Source organism: Chlorocebus sabaeus, chromosome 15 (assembly GCF_047675955.1).
Source record: "Chlorocebus sabaeus isolate Y175 chromosome 15, mChlSab1.0.hap1, whole genome shotgun sequence".
Taxonomy (NCBI): Eukaryota; Metazoa; Chordata; class Mammalia; order Primates; family Cercopithecidae; genus Chlorocebus; species Chlorocebus sabaeus.
Window position 1 is genome coordinate 65,846,958 of NC_132918.1, and position 21,542 is coordinate 65,868,499.

General features: G+C 36.2%; 1 pseudogene; it reads right to left on the bottom strand.

Moving 5' to 3' along the window:
* Positions 1–18,476: 18,476 nt before the first annotated feature.
* LOC119625996 (U6 spliceosomal RNA) lies at positions 18,477–18,574 on the bottom strand (annotated as a pseudogene).
* Positions 18,575–21,542: the final 2,968 nt, after the last annotated feature.

Here is a 21,542-nt window from a genome sequence, read left to right on the forward strand (position 1 = left end):
TTTCTATGAAATTGACTGTTCTAGGAACCTCAAAGAAGTGGAATACACAGTATGTGTCCTCTTCTGTCAGGCTTCTTTCACTTGGCACATAAGCATCTTTTTAGACATTATTTCACTTGCGTTGCACTCCTATCCACAAATTCTGTGAAGTCATCCTGCAATATTAATTTTCATCTGTCCCTTTCTCTTAAAATTCCTATTGTTTCAGGTCTTATTTCCTGTAAGAATTTCTTGGTTCACTGGTTCTTCAATACTTTTACTACTCATCATTTTAATAGCTTTTTAAGTTGTATCTAGTTTCTTTCTCCTACATAAGAAAAAACCTTCCAAAAATATGTTCTCACTTCAGAATCTTTGCTGGTGTCCCACTGACTCATAAAAAAAGTTGTAACTCCTTAGCCATGTATTCAAAGCCCTTCACAGTGTGGATTTTACCTACATCTTCAGCCAAACACATTTACTACTTATGACAAACTTTGCTTGATCAAGAATGTAAATTCTCTTACCCTGCAAAACTCCCTTGGTATTTCCTACCATTTTCCCCTCACCTCGTGTACTGTTGCTTGTGTATATCAAGCATGCTCAAAGCCTTCTCTTTTAAGATTGTCCAAGAAAGATCACTTTATCACATGTAACTGCGTGGCAAATACTTTCTGTAGTAGATGTTCCTCCTCTTCACCGGCTTTGTATTATCAACCCTCCCAATGTTTGCCTTGTTCTCCTACCTACACTTTGACTCTGAACCTCACACTCATAGCATCTGAGATACTCAATAAACATTTTTTATTTCATTTTTTAACTTTTTTTTTAAGTCCAGGGGTATATGTGCAGGTTTGTTATATAGATAAACTCATATCACAGGGGTTTGTTTTACAGATTATTTCATCACCCAGGTATTAAGCCTAGTACCCATTAGTTATTTTTCCTGATCCTCTTCCTCCTCCCACCCTCCACCCTCAGGTAGGCCCAGTGTCTGTCGTCTCCCTCTATGTGCCCATATGTTCTCATCATTTAGCTCCCACTTATAAGTGAGAACATGTGGTATTTAGTTTTCTGTTCCTCCATTAATTTGCTTAGGATTATGGCCTCTACATCTATCCATGTTGCTGCAAAGGATGTAATTTCGTTCTTTGTTGTGGGTGCATGGTATTCCATGGTATATGTGTACCACATTTTCTTCATACAGTCCTCTGTGGATGGATATCTAGTTTGATTCCATGCTTTGCTATTGTGAATAATGCTGTGATGAACATACATGTGCATGTGTCTTTATGACGGAATGATTTACATTCATTTGGGTATATACCTAGTAATGGCAATGCTGAGTTGAATGGTAGTTCTGTTTTATGTGTTTTGAGAAATTGCCAGACTGTTTTCCACTGTGGCTGGACTAACTTACATTTCCACCAACATTGTATAAGTGTTCCCTTTTCTCTGCAACCTCACTAGCATCTGTTATTTTTTCCACTTTTTGATAATAGCCATTCTTACTGGTGTGAGATGGTACCACTTTCATTCACCTCATTGTGGTTTTGAAAAGTTTTCTGAAATTCAAAATAGCTGGTAATACTTGCACACATTCTTGTATGGCAAGATTTTGTTGGAGTTTAGTCGAGACTCCATATCTGGTTCACTGATCCTTCAGTGCTTTACTACCCATCTTACCTTATCCTTTTTCATTATCTGTTTGACCCTTGAAAGCATCTTAAATTAAGACTCCTGACATAAATAGTGTACAAACAAAAAATTAAGGACTCATAACTGAAGCAGGGACATAGGGCTTATTAATGGGATTAAGAAGTTCTTAAGCAAAGCTGAACTCTTATTTTATCTCAATGGGAAAATGGACTTATGATATTTTCATAGCTTTGACCAGTAGAATTATTTCTAATTGCAGAAGAAAATAGGATTAAATGATTCACAAAGCTTTGTTTTGCTGTGTCTATAGTGCCAAAGTGAAAAAATTTCAGTTTCATGTGTATTGGGCTAACAGTCCAGAAAATTTAGGCAAAAAGCTTATTGTTAGGTTCTCAGTGATTATCACAGCAGCTTTCCAATGAAGGAAATCCATTTAAGTAAGGCTGTCTACATGGTTTGTGCTCCGTGAGAGAGTTAGATCTGACTTTATCACACAAGGCTAGAGATAGGGAAAACATCAGTGCTTTCTGGGTACTTCAGAATATATGCTCTGAAGGCAATTACACAAAAAAGGCCATGTCACAATTTTTTTTTTTCTACTGGACACTGATCACTTGTTGTGAATTGACATTTCATGTATTACACATCTCGGTCCAATTGCTTCAAAAGCTGGAGACAGTATTTTAGAGAAAGAAGGAAAAGGGGAGATGTGGAGGCTGGAAACATACACACAAGGATTGGGTGTGCTTAGACACTTTCCTCCTGAAAAGGCAGTAAATATGCTTAGCTTATTTTATGGCCAGAGTCGTTTTATGCTTCTGTAAATCCATTTTCTGAATACCCCTTCCCACGCGATCCCACTCCATTCCACAGTAGCCAGGTGGTGCTGCTGGTAATGATGTCGCTGCTTCAAGCAGGACAATTTGGCTCCTGCATTTGTAGCAGTATCAGATGTTTTGCCTTCCAGAGTAGGGAATTACATGGATCAGGCATCATTCCAACATTTTATCTGTGTTGTCTGCATTTGGAAATGTATCTCAAAGTTTGGATCCCCATTTGAATGTGTGCTATAAATTTAAGTGAACACTCTTTTACAGTTTCCTTTTGAATGATTGGAACAACTATACTGCATTTTCTTATCTGATTGTCCTTCTTATGCCTCACAAAGTTCCCTAAAAAAATGTGAAGAAGAAAAAATAAATACACCAGAATTATGCCTTAAGGTAAAAGATTATTAAACTATTTATGTGCCTCCTATCCAATGATGTTAGCCTGGTACACTGGTTTAGAATTGAAAATAAATGCTTGATGCCATCTAGGTTGCTTGTGCATTTTAATTTCAGGGTGACATATTCAAATTATCTTTCTCAGAACTCTGCCAGAGTGTCACCTTTAACTCATACCTAGACTGGAATTTCCATCTCCATTGCTTCAATCCTATGGAATAGACAATCATGCCTTGCATAGCCAGCATCTTCCCTTGTATTTAGGTTTCATGCAATACAGAGGAAAAAATGCACCTTATGGGGAAATCCATTGCCCTCCCTTTGTTGGTACTCTCAATCTGTGAACTAAAAAGTTTAATAACTAGGGTACAGCAGTAGCAAACAGTTGATTTGTGGCCTTCATAAGACTGTGGATGGATCTGCACTTTCCAAGTTGCATGCATGTTAACCTAGATTATTCCTCGTTTCTAGCATGAGGACAGGGGAATGCTTTTGTGCTACTCCTTTCCTTTCATTTCTATTCAAAGGGGTTTGTTTTCATTTTCTGTCCTTACATCATTTGATGTTCTCTTGGGCTTGGCAGTCCTCTTTGCGGGAACAGTTTTCTAGGGCTTTCTCATTCACACCATCTTTTAGTTTTTCAGAGATTAGACAACTATAGCCCATGAGCCAAATATGACCTACCACCTGTGTTTATAAACAAAGTTTTATTGAAACACCATTATATTTGTTTTTACTGCCTGTGACTGCTTTTGCTCTACCATGACAGAGTTTAGCAGACTTGAATTAATTAATAATGCCAGAGTTGCTAGAGACCAAGTGTCTCATGAATCCTAAAGCATTTACTATGTGGTCCTTTGCAGAAAGCATTTACCAACCACTGAACCATGCATTCACTGAAAACACATTTATTAAATGTGTAAGATTTTACTGTGTGCTGGATGCTATAGATCTAAGTATAAAGGACATAATCCTTTCTTGAGCTCAAAGACTCTCTTGTGGGAGAGAGAGATACATCAGCAATAGCTTAAGCATAGAATATAGTAAATGCCTCAAAAGTGAATTTAGTAGACACTTAATGAATATAGAATAGAAAACATCCAACTCTGCTGGAGGGCCAGGAGAGGTGGTTTAGAAGAGGGTTTCATGAAGAGGCAATCTCTAAATTATTGACTTGCAAGACAAAAAGAAGTTTTTTAGTAGAAAGTGAGAGCCCTAGGCCACATTCCTTGCAAAGGAGCAACATGAACAAAGTTACAGACTAAGGAGCAACTTCTTTGGGAAAGAGCAGATAGTCCAGTTTGGCTTTAGCAAGGTAAGGTGGGGGAATTGATAGGAGTTGGAAAAGGTAGGCAGGTACAGATTCCGAAGAATTGACAGCAGCTAAGAAACTTGCATTATACAGAATTAATGGAGTTTTTAAAATGATATAGTGGAAAAGAGAGGGAAGAGGAATAAAACTAGAGGTTGGCTTGCTTTGCTTGTATACTTACAGAAACTTCCCCAAACACAAACCTTTCTAGCTCCAGCAATCATCTACTTGCTTGGGAAGCTCTTTGCTTTAAGGAAGGCAGGGTAGGAATAAAATCTCTGTTCAGGTGAAATTACTATTATCAATGTGGCATGGATTTTTGTGGTGGGGGAGCTGGGGAAGCTGCTGCTGCTGCTGCTTTTTTTTTTTCAGTCTTTGTTCCAGGAAGAAGGCAAATATTGTCTCTCATTAAGCCCATCAAGGACTTTGTGCATGGTAAGTAGAAAAATCCCAACAATTCTGAGTGATTATTTCAAGAGGAAAAGGGACTATTCATTGGAAGTATTTGATCAAGTGGAAAGAATTACCTTTATATTCATTACCTGTTTTCCCAGTGTCTGACAGAGATGTTTGATACCTAACAATAAATTGGTCTTCATATGGCAATAGGAATTAAGCAAAGTAAATTAAAAGAATAGCTTGCTCTTTGCCATGAAAACTACCCTGTTTAATTAAAATATATATTAATTAGTAGATACCACTAATGAAGATTAACATAGCCAATCAATTTATCTTCCTTTCCATCAGAAATGATGTTTTCTTAGTGTGGTATTATCTTTGTTCAACTTCAAATCCCTCTTGTCGTCTTTGAAGTCTCACAGAAAGTGTTGCTATCACACTTCAGAGCTCAGAAATATTCTTCCAAATCCCTAATCAATTGGGTTATCCAAAGGGTAACAAAAACTAACATTTGCATAAGACTTTCAACAGAGAAAGCATCTTTAACATAGACTGTCTCATTTACCTTCAAAAACTTATGAGGTAGATATTATCCTTATTTCACAGGTTGGAAATGGAGATTTTGTGAAGTTAATGGTTTCCCTCTAGATCTCATATTAAGTAAGTGGCATAGTTCAGAATCAAAACACAGACTTCAGAGTCTGTGCTTTTAAAATTCTCCTGGACTGATTTATCTTTTCCTGAGGTGGTGATGTACAGGTATAACCAACAGTGTTAGAAGCAGTAGTTGCTTGCCATCAAAACCAGTCAAAGGGGAAGGATAGGCTTCTCAGATAATGCAGTGTTGATGACTTGTAGTCACTCAGGCAGAAGAGAGTCACTACCAAGATTTTTTCCCCTTTATGACTACAATAAACTTTTGCAGGCCAAGCACAGTCCATATTCAGAGACTGCACAGCTTTTAACCCAAGGTCGAAATTCAAACTCACATGTTTAATTATCTCTCTCTTTTTGGGTGCTGGTTTCTGCCTCTATACTTGCATGTCCCAGATCCCCTGGGTATTTCTTTATTTACATTAAATTGCATTTCACTTAAATTAAGTTGCATTTAACGCAAGAAACACCTTCTGAGCACCTGTATGTTGAAAAACAAAAACAAAACCAAAAAACACTCTGCAGAGTTGTTTGAGCTCTTTCTGGTTGTTAGTGCCTTGTCATATGGGTAGTTTGTAAACATTTTCTCCCATTCTGTGGATTGTCTCTTCTCTTTGTTGATTGTTTCCTTTGTTGTGCTGAAGTGTTTTAACTTGATGGGATATATATATGAAGTTCTGATTAATTCTTCATAGAATTCTTGATGCTTCATTAAATGAAGATCTTGAAGCGACAGGCTTGCTTCCATCACCTACCACAGATATTTATCTACTGGTCTGTTCAGGTTTTGGATGTCTTCATGATTTAATTTTGTTATGTTGTATGTCTCTTAAGAATTTATCCATTTATTGTAGATTTTCCAATTTGTTGGCATATAGTTGCCCATAGTAACCGCTAATGATCCTTTGAATTTCTGTGATGTCTCATTAACATTTCTGATTTTATTTATTTGGATCTTCTCTCTCTTTTTCTTTATTTGATTGACTGAATCCTGGCCAGTTTTGAATATCATTTCGAGAGCCCAACTTTTTGATCATTGATCTTTTGTATCATTTTCTTCATTTCAAATTCGTTGATTTGCACTGATGTTTATTTTTCCTACTAAATTTGGGTTCAGTTTGCTCTTGCTTTTCTAGTCTTTAAAGATGTATCATTAACTTGTTTTTTGAAGTTTTTCTTCTGCTTTGGTGTAGGGATTTATAACTATAAATTTCCCTCTTAGTACTGCTTTCACTGTATCCCACAGGTTTTGATATGTTGTATTTCCATTATCATTTGTTTCAAGAAATTTTTCAAGTTTGTTCTCAATTTTTAAAATTTACCGAGTGGTTATTCAGGAGTATATTGTTTAACTTCCATGTGTTTGTATATTTTCCAAAGTTCCTCTTGTTATTGATTTCTAGTTTTATTCCATTGTGGTCAGAGAAGATGCTTTATATTATTTCAATTATTGAATGTTTTAAGACTTGTTATTGTGCCTTAACATATGGTATAACGTTAAGAACAAGCCATGTGCTGAGAAGAAGAATCTGTGTTCTGCAACCATTGGAAAAAATGTTCTGTCAATATCTGTTAGGTCCATTTGGTCTACAGTGCAGACAAAGTCTGATGTTTCTTTGTTCATTTTCTGTCTGGAAAAACAGAAAGTAGGGTCCTTAAGTCGCTGGCTATTATTGTTTTGGGGTGTATCTCTTTAGTGCTAATAATATTTGCTTTATATATCTCAGTGCTCCAGTGTTTTGTGCATGTATATTTACAGTTGTTAAATCTTCTGGCTGAATTGACCCCTTTATCATTGTATAGTGACCTTCTTTGTCTCTTGTTACAGTTTTTGTCTTGAAATCTATTTTGTCTGACACAAGTGTAACTAATTCTGTACTTATTTGGTTTCCGTTTGCATGGAATATCTTTTTCCATCCATTTACTTTGTTTATGTGTGTCTTTGTAGGTGAAGTATGTTTCTTTCAGGCAACAGATCATTTTATCTTGTTTTTTAAAAATCCACTTAGCTACTCCATGTCTTTTGATTGGAGAGTTTAGTCCACTTACATTCAATGTTGTTATGGATGAGTAATGACATACTTGTGCCATTTTCTTATTTGTTTTCTGGTTGTTTTGTGATCTTCTCTTTCTTCTTTCCTGTCTTCCTTTTAGTGAAGGCAATTTTCTCTAATGGTATTATTTAATTTGTTGCTTTTTAATTTTTGTGTATCCATTGTATGCTTCTTGATACAAGGTTATCATGAGTCTTGCAAACACTATCTTATAACCCATTATTTTAAGCTTAAAACAACTTAACACTTTGAATAAACAAACAAAAGCAAAAGTAAAACTAATAGTAACTGTACATGTTAGCTTCATCCTCCTACTTTTTAACTTTTGTTTTTTCTGTTTATATCTTATTGTACTGTGTCTTGAAAAATTGCTGTAGTTACTACTTTTGATGGGTAAATCATTTATTCTTTTTGCTTAAGATTAGTTTACACACCACGATTACAGTGTTATTCTATGTTTTTCTGTGGGTTTAATATTATAGGGAGTTTTGTACCTTCAGATGATTTCTTCTTGCTCATTAACATCCTTTCCTTTAGCATTTCTTGTAGGACAGGTCTAGTGATGAAATCTCTCAGCTTTTGTTTGCCTGAGAAGGTTTTTATTTCTCTTTCATGATTAAAGGATATTTTCACCAGGTATACTATTCTAGGATAAAGATGTTTTTCTTTAGTATTTTAAATGTCACGCCTCTCAATTTTGCCTATAAATTTTCCACTAAAAAGTCTGCTGCCGAATAGAGCTCCATTGTATGTTATTTGTTTCTTTTCCGTTGCTACTTTTAGGATCCTTTCTTCATACTTGACCTTTGGGAGTTTGATTATTAAATGACTTCAGGTATCCTTTGTGTTAAATCTGCATGTCTATAACCTTCTTGTAGTTGAACATTGATATCTTTCTCTAGGTTTGGGAAGTTCTTTGATATTATCCCTTTGAATAAACTTTCTACCTGCATCTCTCTGTCTTTCTCCTCTTTAAAGCCAATAACTCTTACATCAACTGAGCTGGCATGTCTCAGTGCCTAAGGCCAATGGCATACTCCCTGGGTATTGCTGCTTTTTATTCAGGGCCCAAAGCGCTTTAGTCAGCAGGTGATAAGTCCTGGCCCTTTTGAGATTATTTTCCAGATCTTGTAAGCGTGCATCCTTGTTGTTTATTCTTTTTTTTGTCTTCTCTGTGTATTTTCAAGTAGCCTGTCTTTAAGCTCACTAACTTTTTCTTCTGCTTGATCAATCTGCTATTAAGATACTCTGATGCATTCTTCAGGATGTCAATTGTGTTTTTCAACTCTAGAGTTTTTGCTTGATTCTTTTAAATTATTTCAGTCTCTTTGTTAAATCTACCTATTAGAAATCTGAATTCCTTCTCTGTGTTATCTTAAATTTCTTTGATTTCCCTGAAAACACCTATTTTGAATTATCTGTCTGAAAGGTCACATATCTGTTTCTCCAGGATTGGTCCTTGGTGCTTTATTTAGTTTATTTGGTGAGGTCATGTTTTTCTGGATGGTCTTGATGGTTGCTGCCTGGGTATTGAAGAGTTAGGTATTTATTGTAGTCTTTGTAACCTGTTATTTATTTATTTATTTATTTACTTGCTTACTTATTTAGTGCCCATCTTTCTTGGGAGGGCTTTCCACATAGTCAGAGGGACTTGGACCCCAAACCCAACAATACTGTAGCTTTTGCAGATTTGTAGAAGTATAGCTTTGGTGGTCTTGAATAAGATCTGGAAGAATTATCTGGATTACCAAGCAAAGACTCTTGTTCTTTTCTCTTACTTTTTCCCAAACAAACTGAACCCCTCTCTCTGTGCTGAGTCATCTGGAACTGGATGGGGAGTGGTGATGAAAACACCTCTGTGGCCATCGCCACTGGGACTGTGCTGGGTCAGACCTGAAGCCAGGACAGCACTTGGTCTTCCCCAAGGCTTTTCTTTTCAGGGTGGAAAGATTCCCTGGCCTTGGTCATGTCCAGAGATGCTGTTTGGGAGCCAGGGATTGATTAGAGTCAAAGACCTTAGCAATTTGCTTACATTTTATTCTACTGAAGCTAAACTGGCACTCGAACCACAATACAAAGTTCTTCTTGCTTCCTCCCTAACTGTTTTTCCCCACCCTATTTTTACAAGAGCCTCTCCCTGTGGCCGCCACCACCACTGGCCCATGGGAAGTTCTTCCAGGCCACCACCAATGTTCACTTAAAGCCCGGGGCACTTCATTCAGCTTGTAGTGAATGCTGCCATATCTGAGATTCACACTTTAGGACAGTGGCTCCCTTTTTGCCCAGGGCAGGTCCAGAAATGTTGTACAGTAACCCAGGCCTGGACTTGGGTACCCCAAGAGACTGTCTTTTGTTCTACTCCACTAGCCACGCTATTAAATATGTTGCAATATTAAGTCCTCTTTACTTTTTCATTGGCTTTTTAAAATTTCAAATAGAAGCTGTCTTTCACCATAGTCACCACAGGTGGAAATGTGGTGGGTCATACCTGAAGTCATCATGTGTCAGTGTCCAAGGCTCATTGCATACTCCCTGGATATTGCTGTTTTTTATTCAGGGCCTAAAGCTCTTTAGTCAGCAGGTGATGAATCCTGCCAGAACTGGGCTCTTCCTTTCAAGGCAGTGAGCTCCTATTTTCCCCAAAATTTGTCTAGAAATGTCTTCTGGAAGCTCAGGCCTGGAATGAGGGCCTCATAATTCTGCCTGATACTCTATCCTGTTGTGACTGAGCTGGCGTCCAACATTAAGGAAAAATTCCTCTTTTCATTCTACTCTCCTAAAGCAGGAGAAAGGAGTCACTTTTATTGCTATGAGCTGCACTGCCTGGGATTGGGGGAGAGATGGTACAAGCACTCCCATAGCTGTCCCACCTGGTGTCTCCCTAGATTTGCCACCCTAGTCCATGGGCTCTAAGTGCCGCTAAGGAGTTGCCTAGGAATTGTAGTCTTTGTGTCCTAGACTGCCTTTTAAAGCCTACCTAGGATTTCAGAGCTCTTCAGCCCCCAGTAATAAGGCTGCTGGGAAACTCAAGTTCTGACTGCTGGGATGGGGTGCTTTCCCTCTTGGTATGGCTGGTCCAAATCCTCTCTCCACATGCAGGTGCTGGCTGAACCCAGCATGACTTTTTTCTCCGCTGTGACAGGGAAGCACTGGGTCTGATGTAAAATATCCCAATTTCTGTGCTTCCCAAAGTACACAGATTCTATTTCTGTGTTGCATGGTGGATGCTGGGGGCTATGGGAGGGGTGGCGTCAGTGATTAAGACTGTCTCTACTGTCCTCCTCAGTGTCTCTTTCAGGGAGATGAATTTAAAACCAGGGAGTAGGATTGTTCACCTGATTTTTAGTTTTTGTGATAGTACTTTTCTGTGTTCAGATAGTTGTTAAAATTTGGTGTTCTAGCAGCAGAAACAAAAGATGCAGACTTCTATTCAACCATCTTGCTCCACCCTCATGAGCTTTTTAGAAAAATGCCATCTTAGTTGCCAGTCTTGATCCTGGACTCTTCAGGATAATCCTGACCTGCTACAGTTCACATTTCCATGTAACTGTGTCAGTGATGATACACTTGAAGAGACTTGCTGCAGGTTTGGTACTGATAGCTACCATCAAAGTGAATCTTTTCATATGATTTAGGGGTCAAGTGTGTGAAAGAGTCTTACTAAAATTACCTTAAAGGTCTAAGGGGGCATTCTTTGGCTTTAGGAAAGAAGGATAAGTCTCTGGAAAGGATAAAAATGAAAATGGTCTGTCTCATGTTCCTCTTTCATCTTTCAATCCTGACTTTCTAGCTCAGGTTTCCAAATACCCATTCATAAACCGAAGTTGATTTGTAACCAAATTATTCACATTTTGGTGAGATAAGGAAAATGTGTTTATAGATTTCTTTTAGGAAACTATGGTGATGATTAATAATCTGGAAAGAAAATAATTGCTTGTCAAAACAAAGTTGTACAATCTTCTGTATATTCATTAAAACTTTTGTGGGACTTTTCCTGGTTCATTGTATACAACTGTTTGGGCACTGTGACTGTAGTTCACCAGAATTTAGACTCACTGAATAGGACAATTATCTCTGCCCTATAGTCCAGGGTCTAGACAGATGCTAATAGCAATTTTCCAGCCTAGTCGATTTCATTTTTTTCATTCTTTTTTTGGGTAAATTTCAACTTGTGTAGTTTAGATTCAGTGAGTATATGTGCAGGTTTGTAACATGGGTAAAAAACATTACCCGTGATGCGGAAGTTTGGGGTACAGATGACTGTGTCAGTCAAGTAGTAAGCATAGTTTCCAAATAGGTAGTTTTTCAGCCCTTCTCCTACTCCTTCTCTCTCTCCTCTAGTATTCCCTCTAGTGTCTGTTGCTCCCATCTTCATGTCTGTGTGTACCCAAGGTTTAGCTCTCACTTATAAATGAGAACACGCAGGATTTGGTTTTCTGTCTGCATTAATTCACTTAGAATAATGGCCTCCAGCTGCTTCCATGTTGCTGCAAGAGACATAATTACATCATTATTATTTTTACAACTTTTATAAACATGTTTTATTTGTTTTTCTTATACCATCAGAACTGAAACTACTGACTGTCATTTCCCTCTATCAGAAAAATCAATATAAAACACATACTGGTGCTTCTTTTAAAAAATAGCAATTTAAAAGGTAGTAGCTAGAGGCATTTGATGTCCTTTCCTTCTAAAAAAACATTCAAGCTGTAGGAAAACATGGCACCAAGAGTGTTATGATTATTCATTAGAGATTTTCATCAGTACCTGTACCAGTTTACATGACAATACAGCAATTCAAGGATTAATGAGATCAAGGATTAATGAAGCAAGATTCAAGGATTAATGAGAGACAACGTACGTGTCATAAGGAATAATACATAGTACCAATCCTTAAAGTCATTGTCTCAGTGTAACTGTTAAGTGTTCAAAAAGATATCTAAGCACAGAAGGAGCCATCCAGATTACATCCCATATTTGTTGCATATCTTTGAAAAACTGCCAGTCAAAGCTGAGTTTTGCATTTTGGCTTTGTGCTGCACAGTATCAGTTGCTACTCAATGTTAAGCTCCCACTTATAAGTGATAATACGTAGTACTTGAATTTCTTTTCCTATATTAATTCTCTTAGGGTAATGGCCTCTAGCTCCATCCATGTTGCTGCAAAGGGCGTGATTTCATTCTTTTTAATGACTGCATAGTGTTCCATGGTATATTTACCACATTTTTCTTTTTTATTATTTATTTTTATTTCAATAGTTTTTTGGGAATAGGTGGTTTTGTTTGCATAGATAAGTTCTTTAGTGGTAATTTCTGAGATTTTAGTGCATTCGTCACCCTAACAGTGTACACTGTACCCAGTGTATAGTCTTTTTATCTCTCACCCCTCTCTCAAACTTCCCCCAAAGTCTCCAGAGTCAATTATATCATTCTTATGCCTTTGTGTCCTCATAGGTTAGCTCTCACTTATACTTGATAACATAGAATATTTGGTTTTCCAATCTTGAGTTACTTCACTTAGAATAATAGTCTCCAACTCCATCCAGGTTGCTGTAAAATGCCATTATTTTATTCCTTTTATGGCTGAATAGTATTCCATTCTGTATCTTCACCATATCTTTATCTGCTTGTTGGTTGATGGGCATTTAGGCTGGCTCCATATTTTTGCAGTTGTGAATTGTGCTGCCATAAACATGTGTGCAAGTATCTTTTTCATATAATTCTTTTCTTCTGGGTAGATACTGAGTAGTGGGAGTGCTGGATCAAATGGTAGTTCTACTTTTAGTTCTTTAAGGAATCTCCACACTGTTTTCCATAGTGGTTGTACAAATTTACGTACCCAGCAGCAGTGTAAAATGTTTCCTTTTCACCACATCCATGCTAACACCTATTTTTTTAAATTTTTAAATTATGGCCATTCTTGCAGGAGTAAGGTGGTGGTATCTCATTGTGGCTTTAACTTGATTTCCCTGGTCATTAGTGATTAACATTTTTTCATATTTTTTTCACCATTTGTATATCTTCCTTTAAGAGTTTTCTATTCATGTTCTTTGTCCACTGTTTGAAGGGATTATTTGTTTTTTTTCTTGCTGATTTGTTTGAGTTCCTTATAGATTCTGCATATTAGTCTTTTGTTGGATGCATAGTTTGCAAAGATTTTCTCTCAGTCTCTGGGGTGTCTATTTAATTTGCTGATTTATTTCTTTTGCTGTGCAGAAGCTTTTTAGTTTAATTAGGTCCCATCTATTTATCTTTGTTTTTGTTGTATTTGCTTTTGGGTTCTTGGTCATAAACTCTTTGCCTAAGCCATTGTCAAGAAGGGGTTTTATGGTGTTATCTTTTAGAGTTTTTATGGTTTCAGGTCTTAGATTTAAATCTTTGATTCATCTTGAGTTTATTTTTGTATAAAAATCTACATGTGGCTTGCCAATTATCCCAGCACCATTTGTTCAAAAGTGTGTCCTAGCCCCACTTTATGTTTCTGTTTGCTTTGTTAAATATCAGTTGGCTGTAAGTATTCGGCCTTATTTCTGGGTTCTCTATTCTGTTCCATTGGTATACAAGCCTATTTTTATACTAGTACCGTGTTGTTTTGATAATTATAGCCTTATAGTATAGTTTGAAGCCAGGTAATGAGATGTCTCTGTTTATTTTCTTTTTGCTTAGCCTTGCTTTGGCAATGTGGGCACCTTTTTGGTTCCATATGAATTTTAGGATTGTTTCTGCTAGTTCTGTGGAGAGTTATGATGGTAATTTTATGGGAATTATATTGAATCTGTAGATTGCTTTTGGCAGTATGGTCATTTTTACAATATTGATTCTACCTATCCTTGAGCATGAGATGTGTTTCCATTTGTTTGTGTCATTGGTGCTTGCTTTCAGCAGTGTTTTATAGTTTTCCTTGTAGAGATTTTTCACCTCATTGGCTAAGTATATTCCTAAGTATTTTATGTTTTTTGCAGCTGTTGTAAAAGGGATTGAGTTCTTGATTTGTTTCTCAGCTTTGTCGTTGGTGATGTATAGCAGTGCTACTGATTTGTATACATTGATTTTGTATCTTGAAACTGTACTGAATTCATTTTTTAGATTTAGGAGCTTTTTGGATGAGTCTTTAGGTTTTCTAGGTATACTATCATATCATTTGGGAACAGTGACAGTTTGACTTCCTCTTTAATGATTTGGATGCCCTTTCTTTCTTTCTCTTATCTGATTGCCCTGGCTAGGAATTCCAGTCCTATGTTGAATAGAAGTTGTAAAACTGGGGATACTTATCTTATTCCTGTTCTCAGGGAGAATAGTTTCAACTTTTCCCAATTCGGTGTTATGCTGGCTGTGGGTTTGTCATAGATATCTTCTATTACCTTGAGGTATGTCCCTTATATGTCAGTTTTGCTGAGGGTTTTAATCATAAGGAGATGCTGGATATTGTCAAATGCTTTTTCTGCATCTATTGAGTTAATCATATGATTTTTGTTTTTAATTCTGTTTATGTGATATATCACATTTATTGACTTATTGACTTGTGTGTGGTAAACCGTCCCTGCATCCCTGATTTGAAAAAAAAACTCACTTGATTGTGGTGGATTATGTTTTTGATATGCTGTTGGATTTGGTTAGCCAGTATTTTGTTAAGGATTTTTGCATATATGTTCATCAGAGATGTTGGTCTGCAGTTTTCTTTTTGTTATGTCCTTTCCTGGTTTTGTTATTAGGGAGATACTGGCTTCATTTTTGCCATTTTAAATTTAGGGAGAATTCCATCTTTGCCTTTTGGAATTATTTCAGTAAGATTGGTACCAATTCTGTGAATGTCTTGATAGAATTCAGCTATGAATCTGTCTGGTCCTAGACATTTTTTGTTGTTGTTGACAATTTTAAAATTACCATTTCAATCTTGCTACTTTTTGGTCTCTTCAGAGTTTCTATTTCTTCCTGATTTAATCTAGGAGGGTTGTATCTTTCCAGGAATTTATCCATCACCTCTAGATTTTCTAGTTTGTGCATGTAAAGGTGTTCATGGTAACCTTGAATGATCTTTTGTATTTTTGTGTTATCAGTTGTGGTATCTTCTGTTTCATTTCTAATTGAGCTTATTTGGATCTTCTCTCTTATTTTCTTGGTTAATCTAATAGTCTATCAATTTTGTTTATCTTTTCAAAGAACAAGCTTTACTTACCTTTTTTATTGTTGTTTCAATTTCATTTATCTCTGCTTTGATCTTTGTTAATTTTTCTTCTGCTGAGTTAGAGTTTGGTTTGTTCTTGTTTCTCTAGTTCCTTGAGGTGTGTGTGACCTTAGATTGTCTATTTGTGCTCTTTCAGACTTTTGAATATAGAAATTTAATGCTGTGAACTTTCCTCTTAGCAGTGCTTTTGCTGTATTCCAGAAGTTTTCATACGTTGGGTAACTATTATTGTTCAGCTCAAATAAATTTTTAACCTTTATATTCATTTGATTGTTGACCCAAAGATCATTCAAGAGCAGATTATTTAATTTCCATGTATTTATACAGTTTTCAGGGTTTCTTTTGGGGTTAAGAGGATAACTGATATAATTTTGATTTTCTAAAATTTATTGAGACTCATTTTATGGTCTATCGTATGGTCTGTCTTGGAGAATGTTCCATGTGCTGAGGAAAAGAATGTATATTCTGCAGTTGTTGGGTAGAATGTTCTGTAAAATATCTGTTAAGTCTACTTGTTCTAGGGTATAGTTTTAAGTCCTTTTAACATTTCTTGTAGTGCTGGGTTAGTAGTGGTAAATTCTCTCAGTATTTGTTTGTCTGAAAAAGACTTTGTCCTTTATTTATGAAGCTTTGTTTTGCTGAATACAAAATTATTGGCTGACAATTATTTTGTTTCATTAAGCTAAAGATAGAACCACCATCTCTTCTGGCTTGTAAGGTTTCTTCTGAGAAATCTGATGTTAATGTGATTGGGTTTCCTTTACAGGTTATCTAATGCCTTTGTCTCACAGCTCTTGAGATTCTTTTGTCTTGACTATAGATAACCTGATGACTATGTGCTCAAGTGATGATCTTTTTGCGATGAATTTCCCAGGTGTTCTTTGAGCTCCTTGTATTTGGATGTCTAGATTTCTAGCAAGGCCACGGAATGTTTCCTCAATTATTCTCTCAAATAAATTTTCCAAACTTTTCGATTTCTTCTTCCTCAGGAACACCAATTATTCTTAAGTTTGGACATTTAACATAATCACAAATAGTTGTGGACTTTGTTCATTTTTTAAAATTCTTTTTTGTCTTTGGATTAATTTGAATGCCTTGTCTTCAAGCTTTGAAATTTTTTCTTCTACTTGTTTAAGTCTATTAGTGCAAATTTCCACTACATTTTATATTTCTCTAAGTTTGTCTTTCATTTCGAGAAGTTGTGATTATTTTTTCTTTATGATATTTATTTCTCTGGAGAATTTTTTATCCATGTCCTGTATTTTTTTTTTCTTCAAAATTTAGGTTGGTTTTCACCTTTCTCTGGTATCTTTTTGAGTAGCTTAATAATCAGCATCTTAAATTCTTCATCTTGCAATTCAGAGATTTCTTCCTGATGTGGATCCATTGCTGGGGAGCTGGTGTGATCTTTTTGAGGAGTGTTATAGAATGCTGTTTGGTCATATTATCATAATCACTTTGCTGGTTTCTTCTCAGTAGGGTAGCGTATTTCAGTGGAAAGGTCTGAAATACAAGGCTTACTCTTCAGATTCTCCTGTCTCATGGAGTGATCCACTTCATGTGGTGCTCTTTCCCTTTCCCTAGGAATGAGGCTTCTTGAGAGCTGGATTGCAGTGATTGTTATTGCTCTTCTGGGTCTAGCCACCTAATGGGGCTAACAGGCTCCAGGCTGGTGCTGGGGAATGTCTGCAAAGTCCTATTATGTGGTCCAACTTCAGGTCCCCCAGCCATGGATACCAGCACCTGCTCTGGTGGAGGTTGCAGGAGAGTGAAGTAGATTCTCTTAGAGTCCTTGGTTGTAGATATTTTTAGTGTGCTGGCTTTCTCAAGTTCTGATTATGCTAGCAGTGAAGCTGTCATGTAGACACACTCAGGACCCCTGTTAGCCAGGATGTTGCAGGCATTGGAATTAGGTATTGTCTTCTCCTTGCTGGTATCATGATTATTTTGTCATGAGTTGCTGTAATGATCTGAGTTTTGGTTGGCCTTCAGCCAGGAGGTGGCACTTTTAAGAGAGCACCAGCTGTGGTAGTAGTCGGGGGCAGGGGGGGAGTTGTGCAAAGCTTGCCCTAAATTAGTCAGTGTAAATATTTTGGTTTCTAAGGCAATGGGCGGGGCCATAGAGCTCCCAAGAGTTTTTATGTTTTGAGTTTGACTATGAGAGCAATAGAGAAGTACCATCAGGTGGGAGCAAAGTTAGGAAGTCTCTTACTATTATTGTGTGATTAAGTATCTCAAGACTCTAAGAATGTGTTATGTGATTCTGGGTTCTCCAGTGTTGAGTGCATATATATTTGAGATTGTTAAGTCTTCTTGTTGAATTGAATGCTTTATCATTATGTAATGCCATGCCATTCTTTGTCCTTTTTGATCATTTTTGATTTAAAGATTGTTTTTTTCTGAAATAAGAGTAGCAACCATTGCTGTCTTTTTTTGTTTTCCATTTGCTAGACAGATTTTTCTCCAGCTCTTTACTTTGAGCCTATGAGTGTCCTTGCATGTAAGATGGATCTCTTGAAGACATCATACAGTTGGGTCTTGCTTCGTTATTCACTTGACACTCTGCCTTTTAAGTGGGGTGTATGGTCCATTTATGTTCAATGTTAATATTGATATTGCTGGATTTGATCTTGTTATCATACTGTTAACTGGCTGTTATGTACACTTGACTGTAGTTGCTTTATAGTGTCAGTGCTCTATGTACTTAATTGTGTTTTTGTGGTAGCCTGTAATGGTCTTCTTTGTTACCATGTTTAGCACTCCCTTAAGCACCTTTTCTCAGGCCAGTTTTGTGGTAATAAATTGCCTTACCATGTTCTTGTCTAGAAAGGATTTTATCTCTCCTTTACTTATGAAACTTAGTTTGGCTGGATAGGTTTTATTCATTTTTTAAATACTTTTTTCTTTGTTTTGGTCTGAGTTGTTTCAAAGAACTGATCATCAAGCTCTGAGATTCTTTTTTTCCTCAGATTAGTATACTCTGCTTTTCATACTTCCAATTGTGTTATAAAAAATATGCAGTGCTTTACAAATGTTCATGTCATCCTCACACAGAGGCCTTGCTAACCTTCTCTGTGTTGTTCCAATGTTATTAATAGTATATGTGCTGCTGAGGTGGGTACTGCATTCTTTTTCATGGCTGTGTAGTATTCCATGCACCATATTTTCATTATCTAATCCACTGTTGATGGGCATCTAGGTTGGATCCGTATATTTGCTATTGTGAGTAGTGCTGCAGTGAACATACAAGTGTATGTGTCTTTTTGGTAGAATGATTTATTTTCCTTTTGGTATATACCCAGTAATGGGATGACTGGGTCAAATGGTAATTCTGTTTTCAGTTCTTTGAGAAAATTTCAAACTGCTTTCCATAATGGATGCACTAGTTTATATTTCCACAGTATATAAGCATTTCCCTTTCTCCACAACCTTGCCAGCATCTGTTATTTTTTGACTTTTCAGTAATAGCCATTCTGACTAGTGTAACTCATTGTGGTTTTGATTCCCATTTCTTTGATGATTAGTGATATTCATATGTGTGTCAGTCATCTGCATGTCTTCTTTTGAGAAGTGTCTGTTCATGCCCTTTGCCCATTTTTATTAGGGTTACTATTCTTTTGCTTGTTGAATTGTTTAAGTTCCTTACAGATTCTGGAAATTAGACCTTTGTCAGATGCAATGCTTGCAAATATTTTATCCCATTGTGTAGGTTGTCTGTTTTCTCTGTTGATAGTTTCTTTTGCTGTGCAGAAGCTCTTTAGTTTAATTAGATCCCACTTGTCAATTTTTGTTTTCATTACAACTGCTTTTGAGGACTTAATCATAAATTCTTTGCTAAATATCATAAATTCTTTGCTAAATAAATATCCAGAAGGATATTTTCTAAGTTTTCTTCTAGGATTTTTACAGTTTGAGGTCTTCCATTTACATCTTCAATCAATCTTAATTAATTTTTGTGTATGGCAAAAGGTAGGAGTCCAGTTTCATTCTTTTGCATATGGCTAAGCAGTTATCTTAGTACCATTTATTGGACAGGGAATCCTTTTTTCGTTGTTTATCTTTGACAGCTTTGTTGAATATCCGATGGCTGTATGTGTGTGGCTTTATTTCTCATTTCTCTATTCTCTTCCTTTGTTCTATATGTCTCTTTTTGTACCAGTATTATGTTGCTTTGGTTACTGTAGCCTTATAGTACAATATAGTTTAAATTCAGGTAATGTGATGAATCTGGGTTTGTTCTTTTTGTGTAGGATTGTATTGGCTATTTGACCTCTTTTTTGGTTCTGTATGAATTTCAGAATAGTTATTTCTAATTATTTGAAAATTGATGTTGTTTAATAGGGATATTGTTAAGTTTGTAGATGCTTTGGGCAGTATGGCCATTTTAGCAATATTGATTCTTCCAATTCATAAGTGTGGAATGTTTTTCCAGTTATTTATATCATCTCTGATTTCTTTCAGCAATGTTTTTAAGTTCCCATTGTAGAGACCTTTCACCTATTTGATTAGGTGTATTTCTAGATATTTTATTATTTTTTGGTGGCTATTATAAATATAATTGCATTCTTAATTTGGCTCTCAGCTTGAATGTTATTGGTGTATAGAAATGCAACTGACTTTCGTACGTTGATTTTGTATCCTGGAACTTTATTGAAGATGTTTATCAGTTCCAGGAGTCTTTTGGCAGTCTTTAGGATTTTCTAGGTATAGGATTACATCATTAGTGAAGAGACATAGTTTGACTTTTTCTTTTCTTATTTGGATGCCTTTTTTTTCTGGTGCGTGATTGCTCTTGCCATCACTTACAGTGCTATGTTGAATAGGAATGGTGAGAGAGGACATCCTTGCCTTCTGCCAGTTCTCAAGGGGGACATCTTCCAGCTTTTCCTACTCTACTCAGTATGATGTTGACTAAGGTTTTGTCATAGGTGGCTGTTATTATTTTGAGTTATGTTCCTTCATTGCTTAGTTTGTTGAGAATTATCATGAAAATATGTTAGCTTTTATTGAAAACATTTTCTGTATGTATTGGGATGATTATATGGTTTTTGTTTTCAGTTTTGTATATATGGTGAATCACATTTATTGATTTAATTATGTTGAACCAACTTTGTATGCAAGAAATAAGGCCTTCTTCATTATGGTGAATTAACTTTTTGACGTGCTGCTGGATTCTGTTTGCTAGTATTTTGTTGGGGATTTTTGCATCTATATTCATCATGAATACTGGTCTATATTTTTCTTTTTGTGTTGTGTCTTTGCCAGATCTTGCTATCAGGGTGATTCTGGCTTTATAGAATTAGTTAGGGTGGAGTCCCTCCTTTACAATTGTTTAGAATAGTTTCAGCAATATTGTTTCCAGCTCTTCTTTGTATGTTTGTATATTTTGGCTGTGAATCCAGCTGGTCAAGGGCTTTATTATGTTTGGTAGGTTTTTTATTACTGATTTAATTTCTGAAGTCAATGTTGATATGTTCGGAGTTTCAAGTTCTTTTCAATTCAGCCTTTGCAGGTTGTGTGTTTCCAGGAATTTGTCCATTTCCTCTAGATTTTCTAATTTGTGTGAATAGAAGGGTTCATAATAGTTTCTGAGAATCCTTTGTATTTCTGTGAGATCAGTCGTTATTTCTGATTCTGCATTTTTGGGTTTTCTCTCATTTTTTCTGTGTTAATCTAGCTAGTGGTTAATTGACCTTGTTTATTTTTTCTTTCAGAGAACCCACTTTTGTTTTATTTGATCCTTTGCATGAATTTTTGCCTCTCAATTTTGTTCAGTCTTACTCCAATAATAGTTATTTGTTTTCTTCTGCTAGCTTTGGGATTATTTTGTTCTTGTTTTCCAAATTGCTCTAGATCTACTATTAGATTGTTAAATTGAGGTCTTTCTAAGGTGTGATTGCTACTTTTTAGATGTCTATTAGGTCCAGTTGTGCAAGTGTTGAATTTAGGTCCAGAGTTTCCTTGTCAGTTTTCTGCCTCAATAATCTGTCCAATTCTGTCAGTGGAATGTTGAAATTCCACACTATTATTATGTGGCCATGTAAATACTTTTGAAGGTCTAAAAGTACTTGTTTT